Source organism: Heterocephalus glaber, unplaced genomic scaffold (genome assembly GCF_053883595.1).
Source record: "Heterocephalus glaber isolate CG9 unplaced genomic scaffold, H.glaber_assembly_v1.0 deba00001538, whole genome shotgun sequence".
Lineage (NCBI taxonomy): Eukaryota > Metazoa > Chordata > Mammalia > Rodentia > Bathyergidae > Heterocephalus > Heterocephalus glaber.
In genome coordinates, this window is record NW_028258333.1 from 25,191,981 (window position 1) to 25,209,088 (window position 17,108).

Below are 17,108 nucleotides of genomic sequence, written 5' to 3' on the forward strand. Positions count from 1 at the left end.
CATACACAAATCAATCAATGTAATACACAATATCAATAGAGCCAAGGACAAAAACCATATGATTATCTCCATAGATGCAGAAAAAGCATTTGACAAAATCCAACATGCATTTATGATAAAAATCCTACAAAAAATTGGAATAGATGGTCTCTACCTCAAACTGATAAAAGCCATCTATGGAAATCCAACAGTCAGTATCATACTGAATGGTCAAAAACTGTAATCCTTCACACTAAAATCAGGAACAATACAAGGATGTCCATTATAACCACTCTTGTTCAACATAGTTTTGGAAACATTAGCCATGGCAATTAGAAAAGAGAAAGCAATAAAAAGAATAAAGATAGGAAATGAAGAAGTCAAATTGTCATTATTTGCAGATGACATGATACTCTATATAGAAGACCCCAAGAATGCCACCAAAAGTCTCCTAGACTTAATAAGAAAATTCAGTACAGTAGCTGGAAACAAGGTCAACACACAAAAATCAATAGCTTTCTTCTACATGAACAACAGACTCACTGAGACAGAAATAGGGCAAACAATTCCTTTCACAAGAGCATCCAAAAAAACTGAAATACCTAGGAATCAACCTAACAAAAGAAATCAAACACCACTTCTCTGAAAACTATAGCACTCTGAAAAAAGGGGATTGAAGACAATATCGGAAAGTGGAAAGACATCACTTGCTCCTGGGTAGGAAGAATCAACATAGCGAAAATGGCCATACTTCCAAAACTGCTGTATAGATTCAATGCAATCCCAATTGAAATCCCAGCAGCATACTTCATGGACCTTGAGAAAACAATCCAAAAATCATTTGGAACAAGAAGAGACCCAGAATAGCAAAAGCAATTCTAGGTAACACAGACATGGCAGGGAGTATCATAATCCCCAACTTGAAGCTATACTACAAAGCTACTGTGATAAAAACAGCATGGTACTGGCAAAGAAATAGACCTGAGGACCAGTGGAACAGATTAGAAGATGCAGAAACAATGCCAGACACACTCAGCCATCTCATCTTTGATAAAGGAGCCAAACACACTCACTGGAGGAAAGATAGCCTCTTTAATAAATGGTACTGGAAAAATTGGGTTTCAACTTGCCAAAGATTCAAATTAGACCTATATCTCTTGTCATGCCCTAAACTAAAATTGAAATGGATTAAAGATCTAAATATTTAAATAGAAATGCTGAACCAGCTGGAACAGTGGTTGCGTAGAACTCTTGAAGACATTGGAGTAGGAAAAGATTTTGTGAACAAAATCTCAGTTTCCCATGAACCAGCAGAAACAATAAAAAAATGGGATCTCTTCTTATTAAACAGCTTCTGCACAGCAAGAGAAACCACCAGCAGGGTGAAGAGACAACCCACAATGGGGGAAAAAATCTTCACCTGCTGTTCCTCAGACAAAGGTCTACTATCTAGAATCTATAAAGAACTTTAAAACATCAGAGCTCCTAAATTTAAAGACACAATCCAGAAATAGGCATCTGAAATGAACAGTCATTTCTCACACAAAGACATAGAAATGGCAAATAAACATATGAAAAACATGTTCAAAATCACTGTTCATTCGAGAGATGCAAATCAAAACAACACTGGGATTAAACCTCACTCCAGAAAAAATGGCTGCTATCATGAAATCAACCAATAACAAATGCTGGTGGGGCTGTGGGGAAAGAGGAACCCTGCTCTACTGCTGGTGGGATTGTAGACTGGTGCAACCACTATGGAAATCAGTATGGAGGTACCTCAAAGAACTAGGACTGGAAGTCCCATTTGACCTAGCTATTCCCCTGCTGGGGATCTTCCCCAAAGAATTAAAAGAATCATACCACAGTGATATACACACACCCATGTTCATAGCAGCGCAGTTTGTAATAGCTAAAACTTGGAAACAGCCCAAATGCCCATCAACTGGAGACTGGATAAAGAAAATGTGAGGTTTTTTTTTAACAAAATGGAGTACTACTTGGCCATAAAAAATGAGAAATTAGAGACATTTATAGCTAAATGGATGCACATTGAGGCAATACTCTTAAGTGAAATAAATAAGACACATGTGTAAATACCGAATAGTTTGTCTAGTGTTAGAAACTGAAAGTGTAAATAAGGACTAAAAGGTATAATGGATAATGTGAAATAAGAAGAAAAGGGGCAAAAGGGAAGGGAAAGTGGCAGGGGTAGGGGAAAGGAAAGAAGGGAATGGAATTAATATGAGAAAATGAAAAAATGGAAACAAAGTCTTTGTAAAGAAGGAGGGATGGAGGCATTGAAGGGAGGGCAGGGGAAGGGGGAAAAATAAGAACCAAGGGAGATTATGTAAAGGTGCAAATTTCTAATGATTAATGCCTTTCTATTGTATACCTAAAATGTACCAATGATTAAAATGAATAATTGATAATGCAGAATAGGAAGAAAAGGTCCAAAGGGGTAAGAGAAGTGGGAGGGGTAGGGGAAAGGAAAGAAGGGATAGGAAAAATGATGAGAAATGGAAAAATGGAAACAAAGTCTTTGTAAATAGGGAAGGGTGGAGGGGGTGAAAGGAGGGCTAGGAATGGGGAAAAAATAAGAACCAAGATGCATCATGTAAAGGTACGAGTTCCCAATGAGAAATGTAAAAGTATTGTATACCTAAAATGTACCAATAAAAGAATTTAAGGGGAAAAAAATACACAAAATGGCCTGCATCTCCACTTCTTTACCAATATAAAATATACAGCATTGAATGATTGGGTCCTTGCAAATCAGATAGGTAAAATGTGTTATTTCATGGTATTGGTGCATTTTTAAGTAATATAAACATAAACTTATTCTGTCAAGAATCTTACAGCAAAAGATTTTGCAATACTTATCTGTGAAATGGGAAGGCAATAGGTTCAAATCTTAGGGCATTTAGAGGGAATTTTTTAACATGAAAAGTGCTTAGCATAATATCTGACACATTGGCAAGCTGTCAATAATTGTTACCTATATGAGTATTTGATACCCCTCAAAATGAAAACAATGATGAATTTGTTCTCAAAAAAGAAACAAAACAAAAATATCAGGTAAAAAAATATGTGGGGTTATCAAGAGTACTACAGGAAATGTTTCTAGAGTATTCACATAAAACATATAAAGAATATTGCTTTGCATTATCTTTTGTGTAAAATAACATACAGTAAAAATGTAACCAGACCCCATCTGTGTGTCAACCCTTATTTGGGTCCTAGCTCTCTCTTTTAGAGGTTCAAAATGTTGCCAGGATTCAGTTGTGGGCAGACTGCCCATTCCCTTCAGAACAAAGAAGCCAAATCACTGGCTCCACCCCATCCTTTGTGTGGCCTGTCTGGGAGGTGTGGGAACCTCTCTCAAGACTTCCTGTCTGGGGGTGGAGGTGAGAAGAGGGAACACAAGAGTGCTGTGGGTAGCAGGGTCCTGGTTACCCCTGGGAAGCAGTGCCTCTCACCTGACCCTCATCTGCCCACATCCCAGGTATCAAGGGGAGGGACCCCTCTCCTTCGTGTCTATTTACATTCTTTAAAGGATATGGGCCAAGTTTCCTCTTTCCATGAGTCATTTCAAATGGCTTTCCATAGAAAGATTTGGCCCACTTGTAACATTTCCATTATATAGGAACTTTTCCCACTTACAGCAGCACTTGCCTAAGAGAATCAAAACTGGGAGTTGTGTTTGAACATGACCAGCTCTAACCAGGTGAAGCTGAGATGGCACCATCAGTTTAACTGGATGGACCTAACTGAAGACATTAATGAACAGCAGGACTTGCTTCAACCAACTTTGCACAAACTGATGGATTCCTTCTGTCTGAAACTCTGTGCTGGCTTCCAGTATTTAATTAGCATTACCAGTGTAAGACTCCTTCCTTCCCTCCATCTGACTCTTAAGGGCAGACTTTTGTCCCAAAGAACTACTCAGAGAATTTCTTCATTGGCAGTTGTGTCCTTCTCTGGTAGGTCAACAAACACAGCTTTGAGATTCTTTAGCTCTGGTGGTCTTTGTTATTCCTTGACACCAAGGTCTCCTGCTCAGCTGATGCCTTGATCACTTCTTCCTCTTCCATAATTTTTCTCTAAAATAGAAATAGCAACTTTCTCTTGTCACGTATACTGGTGTTCCTCATAAAATTTAGTTGCAAAAATGGCTCATCTCATAAACAAAACAAAGCAATCAAACAAACAACAAATCCCAACAATTTGAAAATGATCTACTTTTTAGGTGGAGAAGCTAAGGGTTGGAAACATTGAGACAACCTTAGCAGCAAAGCTGGTTTTCAACAGGGCACAGTTTCTACTACAGGGGCACAGAAATTAAAGGCAGAATAATTTATATGGTTGCAGGATAATATAAAGTAGCATGAAGAATGCAGAGTGGACAGTTGCCAAACATGAAAGTCCTGATAGCACTCTCTGGTCAGCTCATTATTGACAGTCACGTGCTGCCAGGCTTCATGGAGCAGCTGAGAATGCAGGATGAACTCATGACCTTCCTGGGAAATGTAGGAATTGATCTCTTTGGGAAAGCACTTCAATGATGCCAAATGATTCAGGCATGATCAGACATACACTTCACAGGCAACTGCACCTGTTACTCTGTACTACACCCCTTCCCTGCCACCAATACACATTCCTCTCTGCATCTTTCTGGCAAGAAGAGGGGCTTGCTTTGTACATTAGGCATGAGGCAAGTCTGATCCTACCCAGAAAGCTCATTTTGCCTTTTTGGTTGGCCCTTTCAAGTGTGCCCTGCCCTGCTCTCTCTTCTCCCAAGAGAATTGTAAAGCTATAAAAATCTTACTCATCTTTGTACTGTCATCTTTAGAAGGCCTTCTGGGAAAGCTGGAGGATATTCTAAACCTTATTTCTGTCCCAAGACACCCAAGAGACAAGACATACTCCCAAGAATGACACTGGCTTACCAAACTGGGTGCGTTGGGGAATCAGAGTCCTAGAGAGAAATCACATGAGTAGTTAAAAGTCTCCCATAATACTGTGATTGTGATTCCTACTCTTCTCCTTCTCCTCCTCGTTCTCCTCCTTGTCCTCTTCCTCCTCCTCCTTCCTCTCTCTCCCTCCCCAGATCCCCCCATAAACCATAAAACAGGGGAAATGAACACAAGCGGGGAAGAGATGAATTGTAAGATCCAGGGTTCATAACAATATGATTTCAAGATGAGACAGTAATTAATGTTCTTAACTTTTAACCCTTTTGAAATAGCCACAAACTGAAACATTTCAAGTATGGAAGGAAGAATCAAGAATCAATCTCTCTCTCTCTCTCTCTCTCTCCTGTCTTTTTTTTTTCTGGTTGAGTAAATTTCCAATCTGAAGTGTCATCACAACTTAATACTGTAGTATGCTTCCTATAAGCAAGTGCATCCTCCTACACAATCAAATATGACCTCTAAATGGGGTACATCGACAATAGCACATTAATAGCATCTAACCCTCATACCCTATTCAGGTTTCACCAATGGTCCCAGTAATGATCTTCATAATGAAAGGGTCAGTCCAGAAGCAAGTGTGACATTTCCCATGTCACTAGTCTCCTTTATATGTCAAATAATTCATCCATCTTTCCTTAGTTTTCACAACCTTTTTTAAGATTACAAACCAATTATTTTGTAGAATATCCCTCAGTTTTGGTTTATTTGATATTTCCTAACTAGTAGGTTCAGAGTTCATGCCTTTGCCAGGGCTTTCATAGAAGTGACTCTTTACTCTTCTCATTGAATCCTACTGAAGAGCTAGAAAACCATGACTGATATCTGCCAGGTTCCTCCTCTGTGAAGTTACACTTTTATAATTTGCAATTAGTAAGCATTTATTTAAACTATGTGAATACATAATTTCTTATCAAACTTAATATATTCACTTATTTATTTGTATCCATAATTTTCTATTTTATTCTATGAATTATAATCATTATTCATTGTTTTTCAAATGATCTCTGCTTTGGCCAGTAGAAGCCTATTTAGATCTATGTCCCAATTATTGTTTGCTTTATAACTTTTAGGCACAGCAAGATGCTTCAGTTTATCTTCTACCCTCCCTCACCAACCATGGAATTAGTGATTTCTTCCAAGAGTCCTGGTTCCACCTAATGGAAAATGGTATTTAGAAGCCTAGGTGGAGGCACTGGACATGCTCATCGCTATTGGCATTTTATCATTCTTAGACTCAGTGTCCATTCAATCTTGGCCTTTAACCTCCAGGGCCTTGAACCATGACAAAACTCTCTTTACTTAGCCTGTCTCAGGTATTTAATTATAGTGACAGACATCTGACTAATATAGCCAAAAAAGAAGCCTCAAAAAATGTAAGAGCATCAGGCTACCCACTCAGGACCCCTCCTGCCCCTCAGGAGCTTTCCTATCAATAAATATCTTCCTACTTTTAACCTTCATCATTCCTAGGACTCATTCTTTTATTTTGAACTAGAACTCGGCATATCATATAGTTAACAGGTTGGAAGATATAACATTTCATATTTCATATTTCCCATGACATTATTGGAGGTCCCACGAGATAATAATTAATGAGGTAAGAATTTACTGTTATTGATTGCTAAATTATATTAAGTAACCAAAATTGTCCTTCTTGTTTGTCACTGTTTGTGCCTCTTGTAAATGCTTTGTACTTTGAGTTCTTATACATTGTCATTTTGTTAAAATGATGGTGATGTTTCTTTAAAAGGATATTTTACTTTTGTAGACAAGGTTTTATGTTTCTGTTCTATATTGATTGCTTGATTGGCTTGTTAGACAATGCTGAGGAAAAGTAATGTTAGATCATCATCTAACAGCCTTTACCAATAATTACAAGTAAATTAGAAAATGTAGTAAAAATAAGTCTTCTCTGTAAAATCTAGTTTATTGTTGAAAAATATACTTGTCTATTGATAAAATGCAGGACTCCAGCTGTCAATTAATAAGGTACTAGGCCGGCAGCCGCTCTTATGACTTGGGGGACAGGTTTCACTGAGCAGTCTGGCCCAATCCTTCTCTGTACTCTAGAGAAAATGTTGAGCCAGCTCTGCCTGTTTCTTTTCTGGTCTGATCTTCCAATGGTGGGAAGGCAGTCTTAGCTCTTGAGATTCCCCACTCTCACCTTTCCAGGCTGAGAGTGACAACTCAGGGCCAAGTTGTCTCAGTAACTCACTGAGAGCATGAGAAGAAAAGACCTCCTTTCCTGGTCTCATTCCCAATCTCTCCTGCCAATCTTACACTCTCCTTTATAGAGGCATTTAAATCAGAAAGGATCTCTGAAGTACTCAATGTCTTTCTCCTAAGAACCTTTAAGTTAAGTCCTTAGAAAATGAGCATTCTTGTCAATGTTGAAGATAGGGAAGTCATTTTACATCAGGAAACATAACCCATCTTTGGGTTAGATGAGGCACTGAGGTTTTGTCCATCCAGGAGGACACAGAAACGCAATGTCCTCACTTAGTGCTCTGGGCAACAGTCTTTGTCGGGAAACTGCACCTGAGACCCTGTGGAAAGAACCAACTTCTGGGTGAAAACAGAAGGAGTTATTTCCACAAGCACAATGCTTAAGGGACCAAAACACACATAGTTTAAGGGAGAATCTTCTCTCTCTCTGTCTTCATAGGACTGGCTCTTATCATTTATGTATGAGAACACACTGGCTAATAAATTGTAGACTAAATGCTGGCAAGACAGGCAGCTAGATTCCTTTCAGCAGACAGATCTCTGATTTCGTGGAACTAATGAAAACTGGAGTGACAAGTGAGAGGTCATGGCCAGGGCTACTCTCTGGCAGATGCTTGAAGGTCCCCCAGTGGAAACTGGCTCCCGACAGCCCGAATGGGTAATCAGTAGAAAAATGGCTGCATAACTATTGTCCCCTAACTGGACTCCTCAGTGAGGTGAAAGGTAACCCTTCCAGCGATCATCAGCTATCCTCTGTCTTAGAGTGACTTGAAACAATGTTGGTAGGGCCCTTTCTCAAGCCTCCATTAAGAGTTGAGCTACAGGATGGGACTGTTCTCTCTGTGCTAGTAAGATAGACACAAATAGAAAACAGTGACTCAGGAGAGGTTGTTTGACAAATCTTTAATAGGCTAGAAACTCTGAAGCTCTTGGAAATTAACTTTAGAACTCTTTGGCTGCTTTACTACTAGGCTGCACCGAGTGTCTAGGAGGCCTTACATGGAGCAGCTAACAGATAAATGGTTTGCATTTGTGCCTTACTAACTAGGAATAAAAGGGATCCCAACCAGCTTTTCTCTTCTTCTATGTGCTTGTAGAGACCTGATGAATGTGCCTTGTGAACTTTGAACAATGTATGGTCTTTGTCTTGCTGCTGGAGGTTACCTAGGTGATCAGATAGCACAGAGGTCTCGGAGGTTTTCTTCACAGGGGAAGATCCCAAGGCTTTTGTCTGCTTCTGTCTCTAAAAGCAATCTCTTTTGCAGAAAAAAGGTGCAGCCCTTTAATCTATCTGCCTCATTCTATCTCAGAGATTTAGACTGAAATCCATATGGGAGTAAAAACAAGGGTGGCTACTCCAGTCCAATTTTCCTTCTGGGCTCTCTCCAGATGGCAGCCACCTGCCATGGAGTTGTATCCTAGAGGACACTCTAGGAGCATAAGGAATCAATCAGAATCATAGGGATGCCTTATTTCTGTTTGTTTTTTCCAGAATGTGGGAATTCCAAGTCAAAGTCTCTTACTCCTTTGGAATACAGTCTTAAACACTGGCAGAAGTTCTATCCTCACATACTGAGCAGAACAGCCTAACATTCTTGTGTACCCATGCATGGTCTGCCTATCCTCTAGAGCCAGGATGGAATGCAGAAGGACATATTAATTATGATGCCACTTCACAACTAGAATTATACTGTAAAAAAGAGGGAAGATGGTCAGAATTGCCTTATGTTCAGATCTTTTTTTCCATTAAGGGATAATCCTGATTTGTGTTCAAAATTGAATATAAGCTGCAGGAAGACCAGATTCCTTCAGTCCTTCTCACCTGAGGCTTTCCATCCTCACCTTTTGGACCCTGAAGACAAAGTTTCTGAGGCAATTCCAGTAAAAGGTCCACCTACTACCAAACTTGAAGCTTTTTCCACTTGCCCTTTAGAGCCTGAGATCCCTCCCCCTTATCCTTTAAAATCTATGGGTGAAATTCCCAAGTCAGCTGTAATTAAAACCTCTAGAGAACTATATCCACCCATAGCTAATTTTGTTCAAACCCCTCAAAGACAATATCCCTTCCAGAAAGTAAATGGCAAATATGGGACTACCTATGTTCGTGTGTCTTTTTCTCTCCGTGATCTAAGACAGGTCAAATGATATCTAAAATTTTTCAGATGATCCTGATATGTACATTGAGGTCTTTGAAGAACTTACACAGACCTATGGACTAGATTAGAAGGATGTAATGTTGGTCTTAAATCAAATATTGAGAGACAAGTATTATTACAAGCTTCTACTACATATAGAGACAAATACTAGCTTAATTTTGAAAGCTCAAAAGACAGGCAGCCAAGGGAACAACTGGTTCCTACTGGAACACAAGCAGTTTCTAGACAAGCCCCCACTGGCCTGTCAATAAGATAGTTTAAAATAGAAGACATTTTCAGGCACGTATTCTGGAAGATCTAAGAAAGATGAGAACTAAGCCCTTCAATTATTTTAAATTGTCAACTATCAGGAAAAAGATGAGAACATCCCTAGATCCTGATTTGATAAAAGAAAGTACTATAGTTTTTCCCAAGTCACAGTCTTGCAATATGTAGATGGTAGCCAAGACATCTGTTCTGCTGAATTTTCTAAACAGACAGGGGTTATAATATTTCTAGATCTAAGGCACAACTTTGCAGCCTTGAGGTAAAATATTTAGGCCTTATTATATCTAAGGGAACCCAAAGACTGGGGGAAGAAAGAATTAAACCAATTCTCTCCTTTCCACAGCCCAAGACTCTAAAACAGCTAAGGACATTCCTAGAAATTACAGGCTTTTGTCACCTGTAGATAACAGGATATAATGAGATTGTGTGACCCCTCTATTAGCTTATAAAAAATCCCAAAAGATAGCCATATTTTAACCTGGGAACCTGGTTCCCAGACTGCATTCCAGAAGCTCAAACAAGCACTTCTAAGTGCCTGCCTACAGGACACCATTTCAGTTTGTATGTTAATAAAATTTGAGACATGGCTTTGGGGGTGTTTCTACAAGATCAGGGAGCTGCTCAACAGCCTGTAGAGTATTTTAATCATAAATTAGATATTATAGATTCAGAGTAATTCATTAAAAGGGTAAGCCCTAAACAATATAGTTAGGACACCTTTATTATTTTCAAGAGCCAAAAAGCAGGGGCCTAGGGATTTAGCTCAGTGGTTCCGCTGCCTGCCTTGCAAGTGCAAGGTCCCAAGTTTGATCCCCGGTACCAAAAAAATAAGGTAAAAAGCAGCCATTTTGGGTTCTTTGATTATTGGCTTGATTTTTCTGCTTGATAATTCAGTTAGAGTCAATCACAGCTTTTGTCTCTAGAGACATGTTTTGCTAAGGATTGCAGATCCACTCTGGAAAAGCTGATCCTACATGTCCTTCTACACCTGAGATGGTTAAGATTTAGCTCTTGTGCCATACTTAAAGGCATTCTTGTGTCCCTTTTCCACTGCCCTGACCCTGAGATATAACACAGTTCTCAAACCAGTGCCTGGTTCAAGGCACTTCCCTCTTCTGTGGCTGCTGGACTTCAAGACAAATCTTCCGGAATGGTGAGTCTCCCCTCCCTGGAATCCTTCCAGAGTAAAACTGACCTTCACTTATCTTTGGGCCATACAGAAAACTGGTCTGGGTTTAATCCTGAAACTCTCAAGAAATTAATGTAAAAGTTTTAGTCCAGATTTACCTTTCTTTCAACCCTTAGGCAAAATTAGAGAATAGTAAGAACAGGTAACCTGGCTCTGCCTACTTCCTTGTACCTCTAGTCAGCCACCACTGGCACTGGATGAGATAAAGTCTAAGGAACACAGATTGGGCACAGAATAAGAGTGATAGACAGGGATGCCTTCTTTTCCTTTGTTTTTTTCAAAATGGAAAAAACTGTCATAGGTAGACATCTGCAGCACAGTGGGTTGGAGCCTTGGCAGGCTTTCCCTCACTGTTTAGAATTCATACTTAGCTCCAAAGAGTGTCACCTAGTCTCTTCTATACCCAAACCTGGCCTGAGCGCACCCTTCTGGAGATATTTAACAGTTTGTCCCTTTAGAGAAAACAATTACATGTGGCTATCAAACAACTGTGGCTATAAAAACAACACTGAGAAGCCTGTGTAGCTGGGTATTCCAGTCAGATAAACTGCCAGCATGGCTTGTCTTAAAACCGTCTTTGCTTTCACAGGTGTAGAAGATTTTTATTCCTTTTAATTCTTATTGCAAGAGATCTCTGTTAATCTACAAAGTTCTGACTAGTCTTATAGTTATAAACCTAAAAATGATAAAAGTTATTATAATCCAACTTAGCCAAATACATCTGAGTACACTCTTGTTTATAAACAAGTTGTCTTCTGTGTGTGTCTGTCTGCCTGTTCAATTTGTTAAAATGCATACAGCTGTTATGTTTGAGTTTTTTTCTTTTGGCATTTTGCATTTTTTAAGATGTCTGCCTGTAAGTCAAGTTGCCTTATAATTATAAATAAATATAATTAAAGACATACTTCCCCCAGGTTGCGAGATGATCCAAATAATCTCAAATGGTTTTACAAATACAGTACATATTGTTGTCTATGTATAACTTGGGAATCTTTCACTGGACAAAATAATGTGTTAATTGTTATGATCTGGCTCTCACAGGTCATCTAAAAATTTATTTAGATGATTAAATAAAGACTCTTGGGCTTAGGAAAACTACCAGACAGGACTCCCCTTGATAAATAAAGGAGCAGCTGCCTGGACAAATTTATTCCAGCCTTTGTTCACAAAGAGGACCCCAGTAATTTCCATAACCTCAGGGTAAATACATTGCTCAACATATTATTGTGATATGCATACATTGGTCATGATCTAAGTTTTCTGTGGGAAAACAAGATTTTATTTAAAATGTTCTTGGTACAAAGACAAAGGGTTTCATGTAACTGATACTCATTGTTATTGCATGGTATACATCCATGCCTTCTGGCTGTACAGGTCTTCTAAGATATTGTTCACGGTAATGATCTTTTTCGGCTCAGGTATCTGCCTTCCTCTAGCACTCCAGCTACTTGTGATAAGAGGTGCATGTCAAGCCCAAATGAGGTAACCAGTCAAATAATGGTCTTCTTAAAAACATATGTGATGTATGTTGTATGTGTCACCACACTTAAGGATGTTCAGTTGCCAAACAGTTGAAACAACATCACACACTAAAATCAGAGGCTAGACATTATGAACTCCTAAGGTACATTTATAGGTCAATATGTATGTTCTCTTTAGATGGCATCCTACTAAAAGATAACAAATAAGAGTTTTCTTTATGTCATTTAATGTCTTGTGATCAGATGAAGGTGTTTGACTAAAAGGCTATTCCATACTAAGATGGACATGTAAGTGTTACAAAGAAAATGTCATCATGATTGTCATGCTAAAATACTATGTGTAGCTCTTGATCTTAAGTTTCTCTATAATATATAACTGTTGTCTGTTAACATTCTTCAGGGATTCAACTACTAAAACAACCATGGCTGGTAAGAAATAACAGCCCTCTAACTATGCTTTATACTTGAAAAGTATTTGATGTTTTAATTATTATAATAGTTAAGCTCACTGCTCCTACTGAAATACTTATGTCACTGATCTTCTTTTCTGGATGTTCAACAACTAAAGTTTGGAGACCAAAACTAGAAAGGTAACTAGGCTATGAGGACAGCCAATATTTTGGCCCTGGCCCCTCAAGGTCAACAAAAATCCATGACACAAAGGAACGTTTCTTCCAGGATCCTATATCTTTGGTAAGTCACTCAACCTCCTGAGCAGGGAGATTTCTGGACACCAGAGGACAAATGTATTGTGTGCCAAAGGAGGGTCACAAAGAGGGAAAAGTCTCCCATGATTTCACTGAAAGCAACATTGTCAAGCAAGGCCATGACACATCCTGATGGCTGACACCGACAGAGGTGACAAAGGCGCTGAGAGGCTCTATGCATGGTTCCAAAGTATTGCTCGAGGAAACTTAACTGACCTTGATAGACAGTAAGAGGTTCATATTAATCAACACAGGTCTCACTATAACTTGGTTTTAAACACCCAGCAGAAAAAAATAACCAAGAGGTATAACATAATGCCATAGTAATAAAGCTAGATATAAAAAGGGACTCCAGTCACTGATCCCTTCTGGCAGTTTCTAGCTACACCAGTAGCTGACCACAGTTATGGATCATTAGGAAAAAACTATGGTAGAATCTATAAGATCCAGTAGGTTACAATCACTATCTCAATTTCTAAGTGTGACTTTCTTCCCAAACTGCCCTTCCATTCTAGTGTGGTCATGCTTAGATTATACATGCTCTAATTTCTTAAAATTTTTGTTTATTCTTCCCTAGAGGCTGCCATACTCCAGTCATACAAATGGAACCAATGACAAAAGTGCTATAATTCTTTTACCAGGATCCACCAGATGGACCTTGTAAATAACTCGTAACTGCTAAATTACCTTCTATGATGGCTTCTGAAGTTCCCTGGGACTTCTCCTTATCCTCCCTGTGGAAGGCTATTACTAGCTCTTCCTGGTGGAAACATATGTTGGCTAAACTCATAATATTTCTGTTGATCTTATTGTTTGGCCTATGTACACTTAACTCTCTTTCTGTCCTTTTCCCCTCCAGACTCAAAGCTGTATGCCTACCCATGATGGAAATGCATGATGCCTACTGAGGACCTTTAGATAGACCTCTGAAGGGTATCCCTGACTGTCAACCACAACTATGACCTCCTTCAGCCTGAAGTAGCTCGAGTGGTCATTGTCCCCTTGCCCCCTCACAGCAGTTTGGGATACTTCTTCAGAGGGGGGAACATTATAGATAGATGAGTTAGGTAGAAATATTATAGCCAGACAGGGCTAAGTCCTCAAGAAGGCCAGGACAAAGGTGAAACAAACCACAGCACCACATCAATCAGACTTCCTGGCTGTATGCACAGAAAGGGACAGACCAATCTAAGCCAAGGGGATTTTGCTGGAAGCTTATTGGGGGCTCTTGGTGTTATAGATAGCTAAGTTAGTTATAAATATTACAGCTGGTTATACAGGGCTGGGCCTTCAGCACAGACAATTGTGGCCCAAGGCACATTCATTAAAGGTCAGAATTGTAAAAGGAGAGAATCTACACACCCTTGTGTTTCCCCTGGAGATAAATAGCAGTGATTGATATTATAAATAGGCATCAATCACCTGGGTGGGGTAAAAGTCTTAACCCAGCCTCTCCAGGAAATGTCCCTGACCCTCACCCTTATTGAAAATCCTTGTATGCTTGCTACATGACTTGCTTCCCAATTGGACCACATTTACCTGAGTGACTGTACTTGTAACCTTATTGGATGTTCATGGCCATGGCCCACGTTGTACCCATGTGGGTTTCACCCTATAAAAGTTCTCTGTAAAGGGGGATCCTTGGCTACCCACTCAGGACCCCTCCTGCCCCCCAGGAGCTTTCCTATCAATGAATATCTTCCTACTTTAAAAAAAAACAAACAACTTAAGAACATCAAAATCAAAATTACTTCTTGGTATGAGCTATAAATCAAAAATAGGATAAAAACTCACAAGTATGTGGAAATTAAGCCACATGATGAAAAATCACCAATAGGTCAAAGAAGAAATCAAAAATAAAATAAAATCATAAAACAATCTTGAGAAAATGTAAAATGGAAACAACACCTATCAAAATATATGGGATATAGCAAAAGTAGTTCTAAAAGGAGAAATTTATAGCTACATTAATGTCTACATTAAGAAAAAAAGAAAAATCTCAAATAAGCAACCTAATTTCACAAGTCAAGGAGCTTTAAAAAGAAAAACTCCATAAGAAGAAACAGCAAAGGTCAGAGAAGAAACAAATGAAATGAAGACCAAAAATTATAAAGAAGATCAACAAAACTGGGTTTTTCAAAACTTTAAATAAAATTGACTATTCTTTAGAAAGATTTTTACGAAAGAAAAGCAAATATAATTATAAATAAAAAAGGAAATACAATAACTGATACTGTAGAAATACAAAGGATCATATGAGACTATTCTGAACAATTATATGCCAAGAAATTGGATAACCTAGAACTGTAGAAATTTCTGGAAACACACAGCCTCCCAAGACTGAATGATGAAGAATTTAAAAAATGTGATTAAGATGAGTAATAACCTCTCAACAAGGACCACATGGCTTCACTGCTGAATTCTACCAAACATTTAAGGAGAATTAATGCCAAATTCTTCTCAAACTCTTTCCAAAGATTGAAGAGGAGGAAGGAACATTTGTAAACTCATTTTAAGAGATTACTATTACCCTAACACCAAAGACAAATATACTAAAGAAAACCACAGATCAATATTCTTAACATATGGTTGATGCAAAACTCCTCAGTAAAATACAAGTAAACTGAATTCAGCAACACATTAAAGTGATCATATACCATGATCAAGTAGAGTTTTCCATAGGATAATAAAAATGGTTCAATTCATGCAAATTAATAACGGTGACAGACCACATTAACAGAACAAATGTTAAAACGCTGAGTAACTACTTTGAAAATAACAATACAGTCCATTGGTGTGCAGAACACCTTGGAATAAGATGGAACTGTATAACCCTAAGTGTGCTGTAACCCTAAAGTGTGCTGTGACTTTAAGAGTGCTGTAACGTAAGTATAACACAATCATGAGTGATGTGTAACCATAAGATATGAAAGTAATGAAAGTAGAGCCTTAAGTGGTATGGAACTGATAAGGGTGTAGCCCGAACTGGACGGGGCGTACCCCTGAACTGGACAGGGCTTACCCCGAATTGGGCAGAGTATGCCCCAAGCTGGACAGTGTGATAAGTCTGAACCAATACCACGAACTCCCAGCTAGAATAGTGTAAAAGGAGCTGAAGACCCCAAGCAAGTCGACGATCCATCCACCGACCAGTCGGCCAGTCAGTCTGATGATCTGACTACTGACCGAGACATCTGCACACCTGATCCCGCTGGGAGGAGCATCGCCGCCAACCAGATGAGACCAGAGCACGAGGAAAGCGGAGAGGCTGATAGCCTAGCGCCGACTCAACGCCCTTCGTCTACAGATCGGACCCTCTGACCCTGCGGGAGGAAACGTCGCGCTCCCATTAAGGACAGGTACAGGGACGTGGTAATTGGCAGACTTAATATTGTGTGGTAATTGTATTGAAATGAATTAGGATAATATAAAATAAATGTGTGAATTGCCATCCGAGTCCGAGTCCTCTTTACCCACGGTACCTGCTCGCGACAATTGGCTATTGTTATTCTCTTAATATTTTGTTGTGAAATTTTATTTTTCATAAAGTAAGAAAAATCAATCTTCTCAACAGATGCAGAAAAACATTTTAAAAAATTCAATGTCATTTTCTAATGAAAAAAAATACTCTCAATGAATTAAGTATGGAAGGAATGTACCTCAACATAGTAAAGGCAATATATGACAAGCTCACAGTGAAATCATACTCAGTGGTGAAAAGGTGGAACTTTTCCTTAAAGATCAGTAACAAAATTAGGATATCCACTCTTCACTCTCACCATTTCTATTCAACATAGCACTAGAAGTCCTTGTAGAGCAATTGGGCAAGAGAGAAATAAAAGGCATCCAAATTTGAAAAGAGGAAATTAACTTGTCCTATTTTCATGATATGATCTTATACATAAAAGAATCCCTGAAGACTACCAAAAAACTGTTAGAACTAATAAATAAATTCAGTAAAGTTGTAAGTTGAGATGGATTTGATTCATTTTCACAAAATGTTAATTTCCCATCTTCTCCTCCATCCTGAGTATGCTTCCTTACCCCATTGGCTGGGCCTTATTGAGGTACCTGACCAGCTGGCCTGCAGCCTGAAACAGCTCCCCAAACGGCCCTGACTTCTAAGA

The 17,108-nt window shown here is 38.9% G+C and overlaps 2 long non-coding RNA genes across 2 annotated transcripts in view; both read right to left on the minus strand.

The window, feature by feature from the left end:
- The window catches only part of LOC110350103 (uncharacterized), a 181,580-nt gene that overhangs the window by 135,386 nt on the left and 29,086 nt on the right, over positions 1-17,108 (minus strand). The gene's annotated exons all lie outside the window — the stretch shown is intronic.
- LOC147824518 (uncharacterized) overlaps positions 1-17,108 on the minus strand; it is a 119,754-nt gene that overhangs the window by 75,730 nt on the left and 26,916 nt on the right. The window lies entirely within an intron of this gene.